The sequence below is a fragment of the Coregonus lavaretus genome (assembly GCF_964263955.1).
Source record: "Coregonus lavaretus genome assembly, contig: HAP1_SCAFFOLD_483, whole genome shotgun sequence".
In the NCBI taxonomy this organism is placed as follows: Eukaryota; Metazoa; Chordata; class Actinopteri; order Salmoniformes; family Salmonidae; genus Coregonus; species Coregonus lavaretus.
This window is the reverse complement of record NW_028160694.1, coordinates 155,135-176,028: the sequence shown is the minus strand read 5'-3', so window position 1 is coordinate 176,028 and position 20,894 is coordinate 155,135. Positions and strand designations below refer to the sequence as shown.

Here is a 20,894-nt window from a genome sequence, read left to right as displayed (position 1 = left end):
ACAAAGGACACACACACTGGACACACACATACACACTCACAGGACACACACACACACAAAGGACACACACACTGGACACACAAACACACTGGACACACACACACTTGACACGCACACACACACACACACACACACACACACTGGACACACACACACACACAGGACACACACACACACACACATCAAGGACACACACACTGGACACACACACACACACACACACTGGACACACACAAACTGGACACACACACACACACACACACTGGACACACACACACACACACACACACACTGGACACACACACTGGACACAAACACACACACACTGGACACACGCACACACTGGACACACACAAACACACACACACACACACACACTGGACACACACACACAGGACACACACACACACTGGACAGACACACACTGGACACACACACACACATACACACACACACTGGAAACACACACACGCACACACACTCACACACTGAACACACACACACACTGAACACACACACATACTGGACACACACACATTGAACACACACACACAGGACACACACACTGGACACACACACACACACACTGGACAAACACACACAGGACACACACACACACACACTGGACACATTTACATGTGTAGGATTTTGATGAAAGGAAATCCCATATAGCCTACTGGACAGGACTTTGCTATGGCATCTTCTGTTTGGGTGTCTCAGGTCAGGTCTGAGCCATGATCAGAATGTGTCTCTGTGTCTATTTCCAGCCCTGCCATTTCTACCTGTCCTGATCTAGTGTTTCACCCCTGACCTCCTCACACCGTCTCACTATCCATGTCTGCTTTTAGCTCCCACCTCTACTTCACTGTGTTATAATGGACCTTATGCTTGTTATGTCACCTCTGTAACCAGTTATCAAACATACTGACCTTTCTGACCCTATCCCATGGCCCTACTTTCTACAACTGAACATTTAAATTCCTCTATGAGTTTTGTTTAGTGTCCATTTACTTATTTATGTATTTGTTGTATATTGGGGTTGTGCTGCAGAGCATCATGGGGGTTTGTATGTGTTGAGATGATCACGTTCCAGATAAATGGTTGATCTGATTCCTGTCTCCTGTCTCATCAATATTGAATTGTTATACAGACGTGGTTATGAAACCCACGAGACATAACAACAGATTGGTGATGAGTAAGTCTGAATCTACAGGAACTATTCTATCTGGAAGAAGTGGGTTTTTACAACTGTTTAAAACTGTTATTTTCTGTGGTCCAGAATAGGCTAATGTTAGCACAGTGTATTGATAGCAGAGGCAAGTGCATAGTCCAGCTAGCTAAGAAAGAGAGTTAACCAGTGGTGTAAAGTACTTAAGTAAAAATACTTTAAAGTTCTACTTAAGTAGTTTTTTTGAGTATCTGTACTTGACTTTACTATTTATATTTTTGACAACTTTTACTTTTACTTCACTACATTCCTAAAGATAATAATGTAATTTTTACTCCATACATTTTCCCTGACACCCAAAAGTACTCGTTACATTTTGAATGCTTAGCAGGACAGGAAATGGTCCAATTCCCTACTGCCTCTGATCTGGCAGACTCACTAAACACAAATGCTTTGTTTGTAAATTGTCTGAGTGTTGGAGTTTGCCTCTGGCTGAATGTACATTTCAAAAACAAGAAAATTGTCTGGTTTGCTTTATGTAAGGAATTTTAAATGATTTATACTTGTACTTTTACTTATGATACTTAAGTATATTTTAGCAATTACATTTACTTTTGATACTTAAGTATATTTAAAACCAAATACTTTTAGACTTTTACTCAAGTGGTATTTTACTGGGTGACTTTCACTTTTAGTTGAGTCATTTTCTTTTAAGGTATCTTTACTTTTACTCCTGTATGACAATTGGGTACTTTTTCCACCACTGGAGTTAACATCGTCATGGACGGCAGAAAAGGACTCGAGACGGACATCGGAGTGGGAAAACAACGTGATTAAAAGGGAGGACATGTATTCAACTGTGAAGACAAACCTTTTAATTTAATCTGCTAAACGAGCGAACTTAGGAGGAAACGTCAGTGAATGAAGGGAATGAAGATCACGTGACTGAGGAAAATATTGCTGTGGTTGAGGACAATATTGAAGTGAGTGACAATCAGGAGCTTATTGAGAAACGAAAGATGGCTGGAATTGTTGGAAACATTGGACAGTTTGATTTAAGTATTGAGTAGTGGAGCTCATATACAGAACAGTTTGAATATTTTGTTCTTGTAAATGACATGGATGAGGACAACATTGTGCCTCCATGTTTTAGTGTAATGGGGCCAAAGACATTTAATTTACTAGGCAGCCTGCTACAGCCAGACAGAACAGGTAATAAGACGTATGGGGATATTGTGGAGATACTTAAAGGACATTTTTCACCAGAACCACTAGTTAATGCTGAAAGGTTCAGGTTCCACAGGAGACATCAGGAAGAGGGAGAATCAGTAACAATGTTTGCTGCTGCATTAAAGAAACTACCAGAACACTGTGAGTTTAATGCTGTTCTAAATGACATCATTAGAGACAGACTAGTATGTGGGCTACGGAGTGAAGCTACACAAAAGAGACTGTTGACTGAAAGTCATCTGACCTTGGCAAAGGACATTGAAATCAGTGTGTCCATGGAACTAGCTGCTAAAGAGGCTCACCAGTTGAGTTCATCAGGAACTTAGTGGGTTCATCTAACAATCCTAATTATCAGCTGATACATATTAATCTCATACCTTCCACCTAGAAATCACAACCGCTCCTCTGTGTGATCTATGTAATCAAGGTGCCTTGGACTCCTTTAATCATATGTACTGGGAGAGACCAGGGGCCATGTTTTGGAAAGAGGTATCCTCATACCTTGTTCCCCCAAACTGTTATTACTGAATTATAATTCACCACTGTCATTACAGCAAAGACGTATAATGTTGTCAGTTTGGACAGCAGCTAAAAAGATGTTGGAACTAAGATGGCAACCACCACACCTCATTGGATCAGCACTTTTATAGATATCATTTATTTAGAACTATCCACTGCTAGGATCCATGGGGCCAAACAACAAATGCAGCTGAAACCATAAAATAACTCCTGTAGTGGGTTTTACCCAACAGATTGACCATTAATTATCATTTTTGTGCAAATGTGTACCTTGATTGCACATTCCACCTGAATATGGGGATTTGGCACTGGTGTTCAGTAAGGCAAGGGCGACGCGGTTGCCTCCTCATAGACAAGGGGATTGTGCGATAGACCTCCAGGCAGGAGCAGCGCTCCCACGGAGCCACGTGTATCCTTTGTCTCAAGAGGAGAGAAAGGCTATGGAGACTTACATAGCCAAATCTTTGAGACAGGGATACATACGGCCCTCCACTTCCCCTGCGTCCTCGAGCTTCTTTTTTGGTCCCAGGAAGGGTTGGAGGGTGGGTTGGGGTGGTCCCAGGAGGGGTTGGAGGGTGGGTTGGGGTGGTCCCAGGAGGGGTTGGAGGGTGGGCTGATGCAGCTGAGGTGGGTGATTGTATATGTGGTTTATTATAATTGTATTTATCTGCAATAACTAGTTTCCATAATATACTGATATATATATATATTTTAACAGTATTGTGTATCTAGCTGTATAACCATTCCTGCTGCTATTTGTTCTTGTCTGTGTTCCTTTCAAATAAATAAAACGTTTCAACAGAGTTTCAACTGAAAATCAGAGACTTGGAAATCAAGTCACATGCTGGTGTAAGGACATGGATTGTTCAGCCTGTGGTAAAAAGGTCAACATCGGATAAGTCTCCAGAAACAAAAAGAGAACAGAGAAATTACAAAAACGGGAAACAAGAAACAGACATTCCAACGAAAGACACATAGATATGTTCACACTGTTGAGTAAGAGAACACTGAGGTGAGTGACTCATCAGACGAGGAAGTCACACTGAAAATCCTGACTTTTTCCTGGCGGGCCGCACGGCTACTATGTCTCCCCCTTGCTAGAGGGACAGCCGGTGGGTATGGAGATTGACACAGGGGCAGCTGTATCTCTTGTGTCAGAAAAAATACACTGAAACACCTTCCACTTCAACCAGCGCACCTCGTGTTAAAGACTTACACAGGTGAATCTGTCACTGTGAGAGGCATCACTGATGTCACAGTTCAGGTAAACAGACAAACTGAAAAGCTGCCACTCTATGTTGTGAAAGGAGACTATGCATCACTACTGGGATGTTCATAGATGGAGAAAATCACACTGGACTGGCCATCAGTGCATACAATGACACATGGAGACACAGACCTACAGTGGGGGGAAAAAGTATTTAGTCAGCCACCAATTGTGCAAGTTCTCCCACTTAAAAAGATGAGAGAGGCCTGTAATTTTCATCATAGGTACATATCAAATATGACAGACAAAATGAGAAAAATAAATCCAGAAAATCACATTGTAGGATTTTTTATGAATTTATTTGCAAATTATGGTGGAAAATAAGTATTTGGTCAATAACAAAAGTTTCTCAATACTTTGTTATATACCCTTTGTTGGTAATGACACAGGTCAAACGTTTTCTGTAAGTCTTCACAAGGTTTTTACACACTGTTGCTGGTATTTTGGACCATTGCATATCTCCTCTAGAGCAGTGATGTTTTGGGGCTGTCGCTGGGCAACACGGACTTTCAACTCCCTCCAAAGATTTTCTATGGGGTTGAGATCTGGAGACTGGCTAGGCCACTCCAGGACCTTGAAATGCTTCTTACGAAGCCACTCCTTCGTTGCCCGGGCGGTGTGTTTGGGATCATTGTCATGCTGAAAGACCCAGCCACGTTTCATCTTCAATGCCCTTGCTTATGGAAGGAGGTTTTCACTCAAAATCTCACGATACATGGCCCCATTCATTCTTTCCTTTACACGGATCAGTCGTCTTGGTCCCTTTGCAGAAAAACAGCCCCAAAGCATGATGTTTCCACCCCCATGCTTCACAGTAGGTATGGTGTTCTTTGGATCCAATTCAGCATTCTTTGTCCTCCAAACACGACGAGTTGAGTTTTTACCAAAAAGTTCTATTTTGGTTTCATCTGACCATATGACATTCTCCCAATCCTCTTCTGGATCATCCAAATGCACTCTAGCAAACTTCAGACGGGCCTGGACATGTACTGGCTTAAGCAGGGGGACACGTCTGGCACTGCAGGATTTGAGTCCCTGGCGGCGTAGTGTGTTACTGATGGTAGGCTTTGTTACTTTGGTCCCAGCTCTTTGCAGGTCATTCACTAGGTCCCCCCGTGTGGTTCAGGGATTTTTGCTCACCGTTCTTGTGATCATTTTGACCCCACGGGGTGAGATCTTGCGTGGAGCCCCAGATCGAGGGAGATTATCAGTGGTCTTGTATGTCTTCCATTTCCTAATAATTGCTCCCACAGTTGATTTCTTCAAACCAAGCTGCTTACCTATTGCAGATTCAGTCTTCCCAGCCTGGTGCAGGTCTACAATTTTGTTTCTGGTGTCCTTTGACAGCTCTTTGGTCTTGGCCATAGTGGAGTTTGGAGTGTGACTGTTTGAGGTTGTGGACAGGTGTCTTTTATACTGATAACAAGTTCAAACAGGTACCATTAATACAGGTAACGAGTGGAGGACAGAGGAGCCTCTTAAAGAAGAAGTTACAGGTCTGTGAGAGCCAGAAATCTTGCTTGTTTGTAGGTGACCAAATACTTATTTTCCACCATAATTTGCAAATAAATTCATTACAAATCCTACAATGTGATTTTCTGGAGAAAAAAAATCTCATTTTGTCTGTCATAGTTGACGTGTACCTATGATGAAAATTACAGGCCTCTCTCATCTTTTTAAGTGGGAGAACTTGCACAATTGGTGGCTGACTAAATACTTTTTTCCCCACTGCACCTGCCATCTTAAAGAAACATGGAGAAGTCTTTAATGGACAGCTGGGTAGTATGAACGACATTACAGGGAAGCTTAGCATTAAGCCAGACAGCAAACCAACGTTTCTGAAAGCACGACCAAAAGTCAAGGCTGACTTGGACGCTTTAGTCAAGAACAAAGTATTGGAGCCAGTCAGCATGAGTGAATGCATGAGCAACACCCATCTACCAGTCATTAACACTAGAACCGTCTGGCCTTTCAGCTAGTAGGGATGGGTAACTCCAATCCTCGGGGTGTCACACTTTTCCCAAATCCCTAGCAAACACAGCTGATTAAACTAATCTCATTCTAAATTGAAGATTATGATTAGTTAATTATTGGAGTCAAGTGTGTTAGCTGCGGCTAGGGCAAAAGTGTGACACCAATCAGGCCCCGAGGACTGGAGTTGCCCATCCCTGCACTAGAGCAAGGTGTGACACCAATCAGGCCCAGAGGACTGGAGTTGCCCATCCCTGCACCATAGCAAGGTGTGCAAACATGGTTGATAAATAAACGCTTGATACATAGTGCATAAACTATTGTAAAGGATTAATTGCTGTCACGGTTTCGGCCGAGGCTGCTCCTCCTCCTTGCTCGGGCAGGCTTCGGCGGTCGTCGTCTCCGGAGTGCTAGCTGCCACCGTTGGATGTGTTCGATGTTCGTTTGGTTTTGTCTAGTTGTTGTGCACCTGTTCCCTGTTAGTGTGATTATGTACCCTATATATTGCTCCATTTGTTTGTCATGTGTTGTGTGTAATTGTTTTCCTGTCGTTTGGTGCAGTGCTGTTTGCTAGACTCTCTTTGTTTTACCGTCGCACTATTGTTCGTGTGCAGTTCGGTTTGGGAGTATTTTATGCACTGTGGCGTATGTTTCGCCTCCGGGTTGTTTGACCCGTGTTATGATTTTGGGATTTTCTAGTAAAGTCTGGATTTACTGAGCTCCTGTGTCCTGCTATTGATTCACACCACATCCGCATCAGAGTCCGTGACAGAATTACACACCACATATGGAATCAGCAGGAGCAGCAGCACCTGGGTCGCTTGAGGAGCATGTCCGCGGCCAGGATGACCACATACGACAACTGGGGACTGCTCTGCAGGACGTCATCAACACCCTGCACCGTTTGGAGTCCAGAGGGGTACCCACACCTCCACCTACCTTACCACCACCATCGGTCGGTCCGTCCGAAACCAGTGGGATTCGGCTCTCACTCCCGAAGGGCGTATGATGGTACAGCTGCCGGGTGTCAGGGGTTCCTCCTGCAGGTGGAGCTCTACCTAGCCACTGTACACCCGGTGCCCTCAGGACACGAGAGCGTTTCCGCCCTCATCTCCTGTCTCACGGGCAAGGCATTGGAGTGGGCTAACGCCGAGTGGAGGAGGATAGACGCCACCACCATCTCCTACGCGGTGTTCTCCCGTCGCTTCAAGGCCGTGTTCGACCATCCACCAGAGGGCAAAGCGGCGGGGGAGCGTCTGTTCTACCTCCGACAGGGGAAGAGGAGCGCACAGACGTTGGCACTGGAGTTCCGGACTCTAGCGGCAGATGCAGGGTGGAATGAACGGGCCCTCATCGATCATTTTCGATGTAGCCTACGGGAGGACGTTCAACGTGAGTTGGCCTGCAGGGACACCAATTTCACCTTCAACCAGTTGGTCGACATGTCGATCCGTCTGGACACCCTGCTGGCCACCCGTGGACGGTCCGAGTGGGGGCCGTCCATTCCATCCTCCAGCACCTTCGAGCCGAGTCCCATGGAGCTCGGGGGTGCTGGCGCTAGAGAAAGGAGGAGAAGGCGCCTGAGGGGGGCTGTCCCCTGCACCAACTGCGGCCGTAGAGGGCACACTGCGGCCAGGTGCTGGGGAGGGTCTCCAGGAGGAGGGGACGACAGGCCACGCACTGGGGAGACCTCCCAGGTGAGTAGACGCCCCACTTACCCAGAGCTCTCTGTTGTGCACTTTTGTATACCTGTTAGTTTCCCACAGGTTGCACCTCATTCCCAGCATAAGGCGCTAGTAGATTCAGGCGCAGCTGGGAATTTTGTTGACCGGAAGTTTTGTTTAGAGTTAGGGATTCACCTCCTGCCTGTCGACGATCCTTTTCCCGTTCATGCGTTAGATAGCCGCCCGTTGGGGTCGGGGTTGATTAGGGAAGTCACAGCGCCACTTAGGATGTGTGCGCAGGGGGGTCATGAGGAGACTATTCAGCTATATCTGATCGACTCCCCTGCGTACCCGGTGGTGCTGGGAATTCCCTGGTTAAGTACCCATAACCCTGCCATTTCGTGGCAACAGAGAGCTCTTAAGGAGTGGTCTGCTCAGTGTGAGGGGCGATGTCTGGGTGTTTCCGTGGGGGCGACCTCGGTGGAAAGTCCAAACCAAGTGCCCGCATTGCACATTCCACCTGAATATGGGGATTTGGCACTGGTGTTCAGTAAGGCGAGGGCGACGCAGTTGCCTCCTCATAGACAAGGGGATTGTGCGATAGACCTCCAGGCAGGAGCAGCGCTCCCACGGAGCCACGTGTATCCTTTGTCTCAAGAGGAGAGAAAGGCTATGGAGACTTACATAGCCGAATCTTTGAGACAGGGATACATACGGCCCTCCACTTCCCCTGCGTCCTCGAGCTTCTTTTTTGTGAAGAAAAAAGATGGAGGGTTGCGCCCGTGCATTGATTACCGTGGTATCAATCAGATTACTGTGAAATACAGTTATCCACTCCCTCTGATTGCGACCATGACGGAGTCATTGCACGGAGCGCGGTTTTTCACAAAACTGGATCTCAGGAGCGCGTATAATTTGGTGCGCATTAGGGAGGGCGACGAATGGAAAACAGCATTTAGTACCACTTCGGGTCATTACGAATATCTCGTCATGCCATACGGGTTGATGAATGCTCCTTCAGTCTTCCAATCCTTCGTGGATGAGATCTTCCGAGATATGCAGGGGCAAGGGGTGGTCGTGTACATTGATGACATTCTAGTGTACTCATCTACCCGAGCCGAGCATGTAGCCCTGGTGCGTCGTGTATTGAGGAGGCTGTTGGAGCACAACCTGTATGTCAAGGCAGAGAAATGTCTGTTTTTCCAGGAGTCGGTCTCCTTTTTGGGTTATCGGTTGTCCGCGTCAGGGGTGAAGATGGAGGTGGACCGTGTGTCAGCCGTGCGTAATTGGCAAACCCCAACCACTGTTAAAGAGGTGCAGCAGTTCTTGGGCTTTGCGAATCCCATAACGTCTCTGCTGAAAGGGGGTCCGGTTCGCCTGCAGTGGTCGGCTGAGGCGGACAGGGCTTTTGGGAGACTGAAGGACCTGTTTACTTCGGCTCCGGTGCTGGCGCATCCGGATCCCGCCTTACCCTTTCAGGTTGAGGTGGACGCGTCTGAGGCCGGTATAGGGGCCGTTCTCTCTCAACGGTCTGGCACGCCACCTAAACTCCGCCCCTGTGCTTTTTACTCTAAGAAGCTCAGCCCGGCGGAGCGAAATTATGACGTGGGGGACAGAGAGCTGTTAGCTGTGGTACAGGCCCTTAAGGTGTGGAGGCATTGGCTTGAGGGGGCTCAACACCCTTTCTTCATTTTGACTGACCATCGGAACCTGGAGTACATCCGGGCAGCTAGGAGACTGAACCCTCGCCAGGCTCATTGGAGCATGTTTCTAGCCAGGTTCGTATTTAAAATCATGTACATCCCTGGGTCCCAGAACAGGAAGGCAGAAGCTCTGTCCCGGCAGTATGACACAGAGGAGAGGTCCGTTGAGCCTACCCCCATACTACCGGCGTCTTGTCTAGTGGCACCGGTTGTGTGGGAGGTCAATGCTGAAATCGAGCGGGCGTTGCGTGCCGACCCTAGCCCTCCACAGTGTCCTGTGGGTCGGAAGTACATTCCGCTCGAGGTTCGGGATCGACTCATTTACTGGGCTCACACGTCACCCTCCTCTGGACATCCAGGTATTGGCCGGACAGTGCATTGTCTTAGTACTAAGTACTGGTGGCCAACGCTAGCCAGGGATGTGAGGGTTTATGTCTCCTCCTGCTCGGTGTGCGCACAGTGTAAGGCGCCCAGACATTTGCCCAGGGGTAAGTTACAACCCCTGCCCGTTCCTGAACGACCCTGGTCCCACCTCTCGGTGGATTTTGTGACAGACCTTCCCCCTTCTCAGGGGAATACCACCATCCTGGTCGTTGTGGACCGGTTCTCTAAGGCCTGTCGCCTCCTCCCTATGTCGGGTCTTCCTACTGCCGTACAGACCGCTGAGGCACTATTTACCCACGTCTTCCGGCATTACGGGGTACCCGAGGATATAGTGTCTGATCGAGGCCCCCAGTTTACCTCCCGAGTCTGGAGAGCGTTCATGGAGCATTTGGGGGTCTCGGTGAGCCTTACCTCGGGGTACCACCCGGAGAGCAATGGGCAGGTAGAACGAGTTAACCAGGATGTGGGTAGGTTTCTGAGGTCGTATTGCCAGGACCGGCCGGAGGAGTGGGCTAGGTATATTCCCTGGGCGGAGATGGCCCAAAACTCTCTCCGCCACTCCTCCACCAACCTAACCCCCTTCCAATGTGTATTAGGGTACCAGCCGGTTCTGGCACCATGGCAGCAGAGCCAGATCGAGGCCCCTGCGGTGGATGAGTGGGTGAGGCGCTCGGAGGAGACGTGGAACGCTGCACACGTCCATCTGCAGCGGGCCATCCGTCGACACAAGGCGAGCGCCGATCTCCACCGCAGTGAGGGGCCGGTGTACGCACCTGGAGATCGAGTCTGGCTCTCGACCAGAAACCTGCCCCTCCGCCTGCCCTGCCGGAAGCTGGGTCGGCGGTTTGTGGGGCCTTTTAAAGTCCTGAGAAGATTGAACGAGGTGTGTTATAAGTTACAACTGCCTATTGATTATAAGAATATTAACCCCTCGTTCCATGTGTCTCTTCTCAGGCCGGTGGTAGCTGGTCCACTCCAGGAAGGTGAGATAGAAGAGACTCCTCCGCCCCCACTGGACATCGAGGGGGCTCCGGCGTACACCGTTCGGTCCATCTTGGAATCGAGACGTCGGATGGGGGGTCTCCAATATCTAGTGGAGTGGGAGGGGTACGGCCCGGAGGAACAGTGTTGGGTGCCGCGGAGGGACATCCTAGACCCGTCTCTCCTGTCGGAGTTCCACCGGGGGCACCCCGCGCGCCCTGCTCTGCGTCCTCCTGGTCGTCCCCGAGGCCGGGGTCGGCGCACGGCTGGAGCCGCGCGTCAAGGGGGGGGTACTGTCACGGTTTCGGCCGAGGCTGCCCCTCCTCCTTGCTCGGGCAGGCTTCGGCGGTCGTCGTCTCCGGAGTACTAGCTGCCACCTTTGGATGTGTTCGATGTTCGTTTGGTTTTGTCTAGTTGTTGTGCACCTGTTCCCTGTTAGTGTGATTATGTACCCTATATATTGCTCCATTTGTTTGTCATGTGTTGTGTGTAATTGTAATCCTGTCGTTTGGTGCAGTGCTGTTTGCTAGACTCTCTTTGTTTTACCGTCGCACTATTGTTCGTGCGCAGTTCGGTTTAGGAGTACTTTACGCACTGTGGCGTATGTTTCGCCTCCGGGTTGTTTGACCCGTGTTATCATTTTGGATTTTCTAGTAAAGTCTGGATTAACTGAGCTCCTGTGTCCTGCTATTGATTCGCACCACATCCGCATCAGAGTTCGTGACAGAATTACACACCTTTAATATGGAATCAGCAGGAGCAGCAGCACCTGGGTCGCTTGAGGAGCATGTCTGCGGCCAGGATGACCAGATCCGACAACTGGGGACTGCTCTACAGGATGTCATCAACACCCTGCACCGTTTGGAGTCCAGAGGGGTACCCACACCTCCACCTACCTTACCACCACCATCGGTCGGTCCGCCCGAACCCAGTGGGATTCGGCTCTCACTCCCGAAGGGCGTATGACGGTACAGCTGCCGGGTGTCAGGGGTTCCTCCTGCAGGTGGAGCTCTACCTAGCCACTGTACACCCGGTGCCCTCGGGACACGAGAGCGTTTCCGCCCTCATCTCCTGTCTCACGGGCAAGGCATTGGAGTGGGCTAACGCCGAGTGGAGGAGGATAGACGCCACCACCATCTCCTACGCGGTGTTCTCCCGTCGCTTCAAGGCCGTGTTCGACCATCTACCAGAGGGCAAAGCGGCGGGGGAGCGTCTGTTCTACCTCCGACAGGGGAAGAGGAGCGCACAGACGTTCGCACTGGAGTTCCGGACTCTAGCGGCAGATGCAGGGTGGAATGAACGGGCCCTCATCGATCATTTTCGATGTAGCCTACGGGAGGACGTTCAACGTGAGTTGGCCTGCAGGGACACCAATTACACCTTCGACCAGTTGGTCGACATGTCGATCCGTCTGGACACCCTGCTGGCCACCCGTGGACGGTCCGAGTGGGGGCCGTCCATTCCATCCTCCAGCACCTTCGAGCCGAGTCCCATGGAGCTCGGGGGTGCTGGCGCTAGAGAAAGGAGGAGAAGGAGCCCGAGGGGGGCTGTCCCCTGCACCAACTGCGGCCGTAGAGGGCACACTGCGGCCAGGTGCTGGGGAGGTTCTCCAGGAGGAGGGGACGACAGGCCACGCACTGGGGAGACCTCCCAGGTGAGTAGACACCCCACTTACCCAGAGCTCTCTGTTGTGCACTTTTGTATACCTGTTAGTTTCCCACAGGTTGCACCTCATTCCCAGCATAAGGCGCTAGTAGATTCAGGCGCAGCTGGGAATTTTGTTGACCGGAAGTTTTGTTTAGAGTTAGGGATTCCCCTCCTGCCTGTCGACGATCCTTTTCCCGTTCATGCGTTAGATAGCCGCCCGTTGGGGTCGGGGTTGATTAGGGAAGTCACAGCGCCACTTAGGATGTGTGCGCAGGGGGGTCATGAGGAGACTATTCAGCTATATCTGATCGACTCCCCTGCGTACCCGGTGGTGCTGGGAATTCCCTGGTTAAGTACCCATAACCCTGCCATTTCGTGGCAACAGAGAGCTCTTAAGGAGTGGTCTGCTCAGTGTGAGGGGCAATGTCTGGGTGTTTCCGTGGGGGCGACCTCGGTGGAAAGTCCAAACCAAGTGCCCGCATTGCACATTCCACCTGAATATGGGGATTTGGCACTGGTGTTCAGTAAGGCGAGGGCGACGCGGTTGCCTCCTCATAGACAGGGGGATTGTGCGATAGACCTCCAGGCAGGAGCAGCGCTCCCACGGAGCCACGTGTATCCTTTGTCTCAAGAGGAGAGAAAGGCTATGGAGACTTACATAGCCGAATCTTTGAGACAGGGATTTATACGGCCCTCCACTTCCCCTGCGTCCTCGAGCTTCTTTTTTGTGAAGAAAAAAGATGGAGGGTTGTGCCCGTGCATTGATTACCGTGGTATCAATCAGATTACTGTGAAATACAGTTATCCACTCCCTCTGATTGCGACCATGATGGAGTCATTGCACGGAGCGCGGTTTTTCACAAAACTGGATCTCAGGAGCGCGTATAATTTGGTGCGCATTAGGGAGGGCGACGAATGGAAAACAGCATTTAGTACCACTTCGGGTCATTACGAATATCTCGTCATGCCATACGGGTTGATGAATGCTCCTTCAGTCTTCCAATCCTTCGTGGATGAGATCTTCCGAGATATGCAGGGGCAAGGGGTGGTCGTGTACATTGATGACATTCTAGTGTACTCATCTACCCGAGCCGAGCATGTAGCCCTGGTGCGTCGTGTATTGAGGAGGCTTTTGGAGCACGACCTGTATGTCAAGGCAGAGAAATGTCTGTTTTTCCAGGAGTCGGTCTCCTTTTTGGGATATCGGTTGTCCGCGTCAGGGGTGAAGATGGAGGTGGACCGTGTGTCAGCCGTGCGTAATTGGCAAACCCCAACCACTGTTAAAGAGGTGCAGCAGTTCTTGGGCTTTGCGAATCCCATAACGTCTCTGCTGAAAGGGGGTCCGGTTCGCCTGCAGTGGTCGGCTGAGGCGGACAGGGCTTTTGGGAGACTGAAGGACCTGTTTACTTCGGCTCCGGTGCTGGCGCATCCGGATCCCGCCTTACCCTTTCAGGTTGAGGTGGACGCGTCTGAGGCCGGTATAGGGGCCGTTCTCTCTCAACGGTCTGGCACGCCACCTAAACTCCGCCCCTGTGCTTTTTACTCTAAGAAGCTCAGCCTGGCGGAGCGAAATTATGACGTGGGGGACAGAGAGCTGTTAGCTGTGGTACAGGCCCTTAAGGTGTGGAGGCATTGGCTTGAGGGGGCTCAACACCCTTTCTTCATTTTGACTGACCATCGGAACCTGGAGTACATCCGGGCAGCTAGGAGACTGAACCCTCGCCAGGCTCATTGGAGCATGTTTCTAGCCAGGTTCGTATTTAAAATCATGTACATCCCTGGGTCCCAGAACAGGAAGGCAGACGCTCTGTCCCGGCGGTATGACACAGAGGAGAGGTCCGTTGAGCCTACCCCCATACTACCGGCGTCTTGTCTAGTGGCACCGGTTGTGTGGGAGGTCGATGCTGAAATCGAGCGGGCGTTGCGTGCCGACCCTAGCCCTCCACAGTGTCCTGTGGGTCGGAAGTACATTCCGCTCGAGGTTCGGGATCGACTCATTTACTGGGCTCACACGTCACCCTCCTCTGGACATCCAGGTAGTGGCTGGACAGTGCATTGTCTTAGTACTAAGTACTGGTGGCCAACGCTAGCCAGGGATGTGAGGGTTTATGTCTCCTCCTGCTCGGTGTGCGCCCAGTGTAAGGCGCCCAGACATTTGCAATGGGGGTAAGTTACAACCCCTGCCCGTTCCTGAACGACCCTGGTCCCACCTCTCGGTGGATTTTGTGACAGACCTTCCCCCTTTTTAGGGGAATACCACCATCCTGGCCGTTGTGGACCAGTTCTCTAAGGCCTGTCGCCTACTCCCTATGTCGGGTCTTCCTACTGCCGTACAGACCGCTGAGGCACTATTTACCCACGTCTTCCGGCATAACGGGGTACCCGAGGATATAGTGTCTGATCGAGGCCCCCAGTTTACCTCCCGAGTCTGGAGAGCGTTCATGGAGCATTTGGGGGTCTCGGTGAGCCTTACCTCGGGATACCACCCGGAGAGCAATGGGCAGGTAGAACGAGTTAACCAGGATGCGGGTAGGTTTCTGAGGTCGTATTGCCAGGACCGGCCAGAGGAGTGGGTTAGGTATATTCCCTGGGCGGAGATGGCCCAAAACTCTCTCCGCCACTCCTCCACCAACCTAACCCCCTTCCAATGTGTATTAGGGTACCAGCCGGTTCTGGCACCATGGCAGCAGAGCCAGATCGAGGCCCCTGCAGTGGATGAGTGGGTGAGGCGCTCGGAGGAGACGTGGAACGCTGCACACGTCCATCTGCAGCGGGCCATCCGTCGACACAAGGCGAGCGTCGATCTCCACCGCAGTGAGGGGCCGGTGTACGCACCTGGAGATCGAGTCTGGCTCTCGACCAGAAACCTGCCCCTCCGCCTGCCCTGCCGAAAGCTGGGTCGGCAGTTTGTGGGGCCTTTTAATGTCCTGAGAAGTTTGAACGAGGTGTGTTATAAGTTACAACTGCCTATTGATTATAAGAATATTAACCCCTCGTTCCATGTTTCTCTTCTCAGGCCGGTGGTAGCTGGTCCACTCCAGGAAGGTGAGATAGAAGAGACTCCTCCGCCCCCACTGGACATCGAGGGGGCTCCGGCGTACACTGTTCGGTCCATCTTGGACTCGAGACGTCGGATGGGGGGGTCTCCAATATCTAGTGGAGTGGGAGGGGTACGGCCCGGAGGAACAGTGTTGGGTGCCGCGGAGGGACATCCTAGTCCCATCTCTCCTGTCGGAGTTCCACCGGGGGCACCCCGCGCGCCCTGCTCCGCGTCCTCCTGGTCGTCCCCGAGGCCGGGGTCGGCGCACGGCTGGAGCCGCGCGTCAAGGGGGGGGTACTGTCACGGTTTCGGCCGAGGCTGCTCCTCCTCCTTGCTCGGGCAGGCTTCGGCGGTCGTCGTCTCCGGAGTACTAGCTGCCACCGTTGGATGTGTTCGATGTTCGTTTGGTTTTGTCTAGTTGTTGTGCACCTGTTCCCTGTTAGTGTGATTATGTACCCTATATATTGTTCCATTTGTTTGTCATGTGTTGTGTGTAATTGTTTTCCTGTCGTTTGGTGCAGTGCTGTTTGCTAGACTCTCTTTGTTTTACCGTCGCACTATTGTTCGTGCGCAGTTCGGTTTGGGAGTATTTTATGCACTGTGGCGTATGTTTCGCCTCCGGGTTGTTTGACCCGTGTTATGATTTTTGGATTTTCTAGTAAAGTCTGGATTTACTGAGCTCCTGTGTCCTGCTATTGATTCGCACCACATCCGCATCAGAGTTCGTGACAATTGCATGAAGAAATATTTGTGGAAATATATATTTTTTGTAACTTAAAAAAAGTTTATTCTACAAAGTAAAATAAAAAAAGGCCTATAGCCTATTTCTGTTTCCCTTACAATAAAAACATTACAGTGTAATCCATCTGATCAACTTTATTTGTAGATTCAATGTCACACCCTGGCTCTGGGACTCTATATGTTGAGCCAGGGTGTGTGCATTCTATGTGTTCATTTTCTATGTTGGGTATTCTAAGTTGTTCTATGTCTATGTTTGCCTGTGTGACTCCCAATCAGAGGCAACGAGTGTCAGCTGTCGGCTGGTTGTCTCTGATTGGGAGCCATATTTAAACTGTATGTTTTCCTTTGGGTGTTGTGGGTTTTTGTTCCGTGTCGGTATGTTTAACCGTGGACTTCACGAATCGTGTTTTGTTTGTTACTTTAATTAAATAAAGTCATGTTTGTTTCACACGCTGCGCCTTGGTCTACTTCGCTACAAGACGAACAGGACAGAAAAACCCACCATACCAAGACCAAGCAGCGTGTCCAGGAACACACGCAGGAGGTGACTCTTGTGGATGTCCTCCTCGGTTGGAGGCAGATTACTGAGGAGGAGGCCGTCCGGTACCGGAAGGCGATAAAGGGGGAGACCCAGGCAGGAGAGGAGCAGCGGCGCCAAACGGGTCAACGTCGGACAGGCGAGAGGCAACCCCAATAAATTTTTAGGGGGGGGCACACGGCATGGACGAAGGGGCTGACGGAGGCAGACAAGGGGCGAGTTCAGAGGGCCACCAGGTTACGGGAGCCATTGGTGAGAAGGGGGAAGGAAGTCGTAGAGGCACGGCGAGAGGTACTGAGGTGTATTGCCAGTCCGGTCCGGCCCGTTCCTGATCCCCGTTTAAAGCCAGTGGTGTGTGTTCCCAGTACGGTCCGGCCTGTCCCTGCTCCACGCACCAAGCCTACGGTGTGCGTCGCCAGCCCTGCCCGGCCTGTCCCTGCTCCACGCACCAAGCCTACGGTGTGCGTCGCCAGCCCTGCCCGGCCTGTTTCTGCTCCACGCACCAAGCCTACGGTGTGCGTCGACATCCCAGCCCGGCCTGTCCCTGCTCCACGCACCAAACCTACGGTGTGCGTCGCCAGCCCAGCCCGGCCTGTCCCTGCTCCACGCACCAAGCCTACGGTGTGCGTCGCCAGCCCAGTCCGGCCTGTTCCTGCTCCACGCACCAAGCCTACGGTGTGCATCGCCAGCCCAGCCCGGCCTGTCCCTGCTCCACGCACCAAGCCTACGGTGTGCGTCGCCAGCCCTGCCCGGCCTGTTCCTGCTCCACGCACCAAGCCTACGGTGTGCGTCGCCAGCCCAGTCCGGCCTGTTCCTGCTCCACGCACCAAGCCTACGGTGTGCGTCGCCAGCCCAGTCCGGCCTGTTCCTGCTCCACGCACCAAGCCTACGGTGTGCGTCGCCAGCCCAGCCCGGCCTGTCCCTGCTCCACGCACCAAGCCTACGGTGTGCGTCGACGGCCCTGCCCGGCCTGTTCCTGCTCCACGCACCAAGCCTACGTTGTGCGTCGACGGCCCTGCCCGGCCTGTTCCTGCTCCACGCACCAAGCCTACGGTGTGCGTCGCCAGCCCAGTCCGGCCTGTTCCTGCTCCACGCACCAAGCCTATGGTGTGCGTCGACAGCCCTGCCCGGCCTGTCCCTGCTCCACGCACCAAGCCTACGGTGTGCGTCGCCAGCCCTGTCCGGCCTGTCCCTGCGCCACGCACCAAGCCTACGGTGTGCGTCGTCAGCCTGGTCCAGCCCGTTCCTGCCACTCGCACCAAGCCAGGGGTGCGAGTCGTCAGCCTGGTCCAGCCCGTTCCTGCCACTCGCACCAAGCCAGGGGTGCGAGTCGTCAGCCTGGTTCAGCCCGTTCCTGCTACTCGCACCAAGCCCGGGGTGCGAGTCGTCAGCCTGGTAAGACCGGTCAGCTGCTCCACAACGGAGCGTAAGCAATCCGCTCCGTCAATGTCCAGTCCAGATCCAGCCAGCGGGGTCAGACCGGACCAGGGGCGCTACGGGGGAATTATGGAGGGGTGGTGGTCAAGGCCGGAGCCGGAGCCGCCTCCGAGGAGGAATGCCCACCCAGCCCTCCCCTGTTTGGGGTTTTGTTAAGATGCGGTCGCAGTCCGCGCCTTTAGGGGGGGGTACTGTCACACCCTGGCTCTGGGGACTCTATATGTTGAGCCAGGGTGTGTGCATTCTATGTGTTCGTTTTCTATGTTGGGTATTCTAGTTGTTCTGTTTCTATGTTTGCCTGTATGACTCCCAATCAGAGGCAACGAGTGTCAGCTGTCGGCTGGTTGTCTCTGATTGGGAGCCATATTTAATCTGTATGTTTTCCTTTGGGTGTTGTGGGTTTTTGTTCCGTGTTGGTCTATGTTACCTAGGACGTTACGAGTCGTTTGTTGTTTTTGTTTACTGTCCGTGTTTATCGCTAATGATAAATAAACATGTTCGTTCATCACGCTGCGCCTTGGTCCTCCTCTCTTGACGACGATCGTGACAGACGCACTTGGCTGTTCTACAAGTGGTCTGAGGCAGGTGTTAGAATATGAGTGTTTTCAAGAGCAACGTTAATGACGATGGTTTTGGGAAATAGCTCAGAGATTTAACAATGCTCCTACTAAGATTCTAATGATGAACTTGGCCTTAAGATGCTTTTGGGAATCCGGACCCTGAATAAAAAACATTTGCTAAATGTTAAATGACTAAATGACTAAAAAATAAAATGTAAATGTTTTACATACAGATCTCATATTACTGTATTTATTATTATTTTTCAAATATATTTAAATATTGATGTCACAAGTGTATCATTTGTACAGTTCTTTATTAAAAATGTAGTTATTTGTTACATTTAACTGTGTAAAATCTATTAGTACTACTTATTTCTCTGAGAGTGAGGCAGATAAATAGCATTTTGCAAAAAAAAAATTTGTCTCTCTAAAATGAAGCCATTAATTGATCGATTTTAAAGAAACACATGTCTGTTATTGAACAACCCCCTGCCATGATTAGCTAGTGAAAAAACACAACCATTTATTTGATAATTTCTTTAAACAATAGAAGCTAATTTACGAACATTTCTGAAAATGGATATATAGCATTTTGGAATGAAACTCTTCTCATGTTTCCCCATCTGAGCTCAGAGTAGATGAGAGACGTAATGTTTGTCTCTGTTGTGTTGAAGCCCAATCAAGCAGGAGAGACCAGCCTTCCCTGTACCCAGCTGTGTGTCCATGAAGAGTGACTGGTCTATGGAACCTCCTATAGTGTTTAGAGAGGGAGACTTTTCGACTGAACAAAGGTAAGAAGAACTCATGGGTCATGGTCAGTGAGTTAAACAACATTGTCTCTAGTCATTTCTCCTCTTCCATTTTCCCATTTATTTTGGTTGTTTTCATAATCCATAGGCTAATCCTTTTTTCCATTTTCATAGTCCTGGAACAATATTAAACTAACACAACATTCCCTTTGAGTGTGTGTGTGTGTGTGTGTGTGTGTGTGTGTGTGTGTGTGTGTGTGTGTGTGTGTGTGTGTGTGTGTGCACTCCCTGGATGAGGAGATGTAATCTCATGTTTTGTCCACAGAAACCACCAGGAGAGATCAGAGTCAGAGATTCTCAGTGGTCAGTCTTCCCAGAGTCATCAAACAGACCTGGCCTCCATATTCAGTGTATGTGGTCCTGTTATGTACATTTGTTTTTGTTTACCTCAAGTAAAGTTGACCTGTCAATCATTCATTAATGTGTTAATGAGAAAGCATTTAGTCTCTTGCATAACTTATTTACTTGATTTATTTCAGTTGCTTGAAGAGAATATTATAACATTTGTGAAGAACGAGCTGAAGATGTTCAAGAGGATTCTTAGTCCAGAACTCCCAGAAGGCTTTGAGAGTCAGAAGCAGGATAAGGAAGTGGTGGATGCTGAAGATGAGAAGCAGGAGAGCAGTGCCAGAGAGGGGGCTCTGAAGATCACACTGCACGTCCTGAGGAAAATGAACCAGAAGGAGCTTGCTGACACACTGGAGAAAAGTAAGAGCTGTCTGCTCATGTCGAATGCTGTTTTAGAACATTTAAAAGCTGTAGCTAAAGTACAGCTAAAGTAGCTGTGTAACTAAATGATATTGTAGCAGCCTTAACACAACACCTAGTGACCTCATCAAGTAGCAGCAGGGATGTGTTGGAGAGAGAGAGAGAGAGAGAGAGAGAGAGAGAGAGAGAGAGAGAGAGAGAGAGAGAGAGAGAGAGAGAGAGAGAGAGAGAGAGAGAGAGAGAGAGAGAGAGAGAGAGAGAGAGAGAGAGAGAGAGAGAGAGAGAGAGAGAGAGAGAGAGAGAGAGAGAGAGAGCATTAATAATACCAATAATAATTTAATCAGTCACACCAGTGTGTAATGCATTATGAAAACATTTACACATTTATACAGTCAGTTAAGCGAAGAAATGATTATAATTTAAAATGTTATAACAGTCCTAGAATACTGTAGGCATTAAAACAGATGTAATATTAATATCCTCTGTGTTATTTCTAGATTCAGATGAGCTTGCTGTGATTTGCAAAC

The 20,894-nt window shown here is 50.3% G+C and overlaps 1 protein-coding gene and 1 long non-coding RNA gene across 3 annotated transcripts in view; one reads left to right on the top strand and one right to left on the bottom strand.

The window, feature by feature from the left end:
• The window catches only part of LOC311121542 (NACHT, LRR and PYD domains-containing protein 3-like), a 220,119-nt gene that overhangs the window by 134,841 nt on the left and 64,384 nt on the right, over nt 1-20,894 (bottom strand). The window lies entirely within an intron of this gene.
• Nucleotides 19,847-20,891, top strand: LOC311121550. Of its 2 annotated transcripts, none has more exons than XR_014612296.1 (3): nt 19,847-20,009; nt 20,139-20,367; nt 20,871-20,891. It is a non-coding gene; the product is annotated as an uncharacterized lncRNA (long non-coding RNA). The 2 variants fall into 2 exon arrangements; XR_014612297.1 differs by having other exon boundaries at nt 20,865-20,891.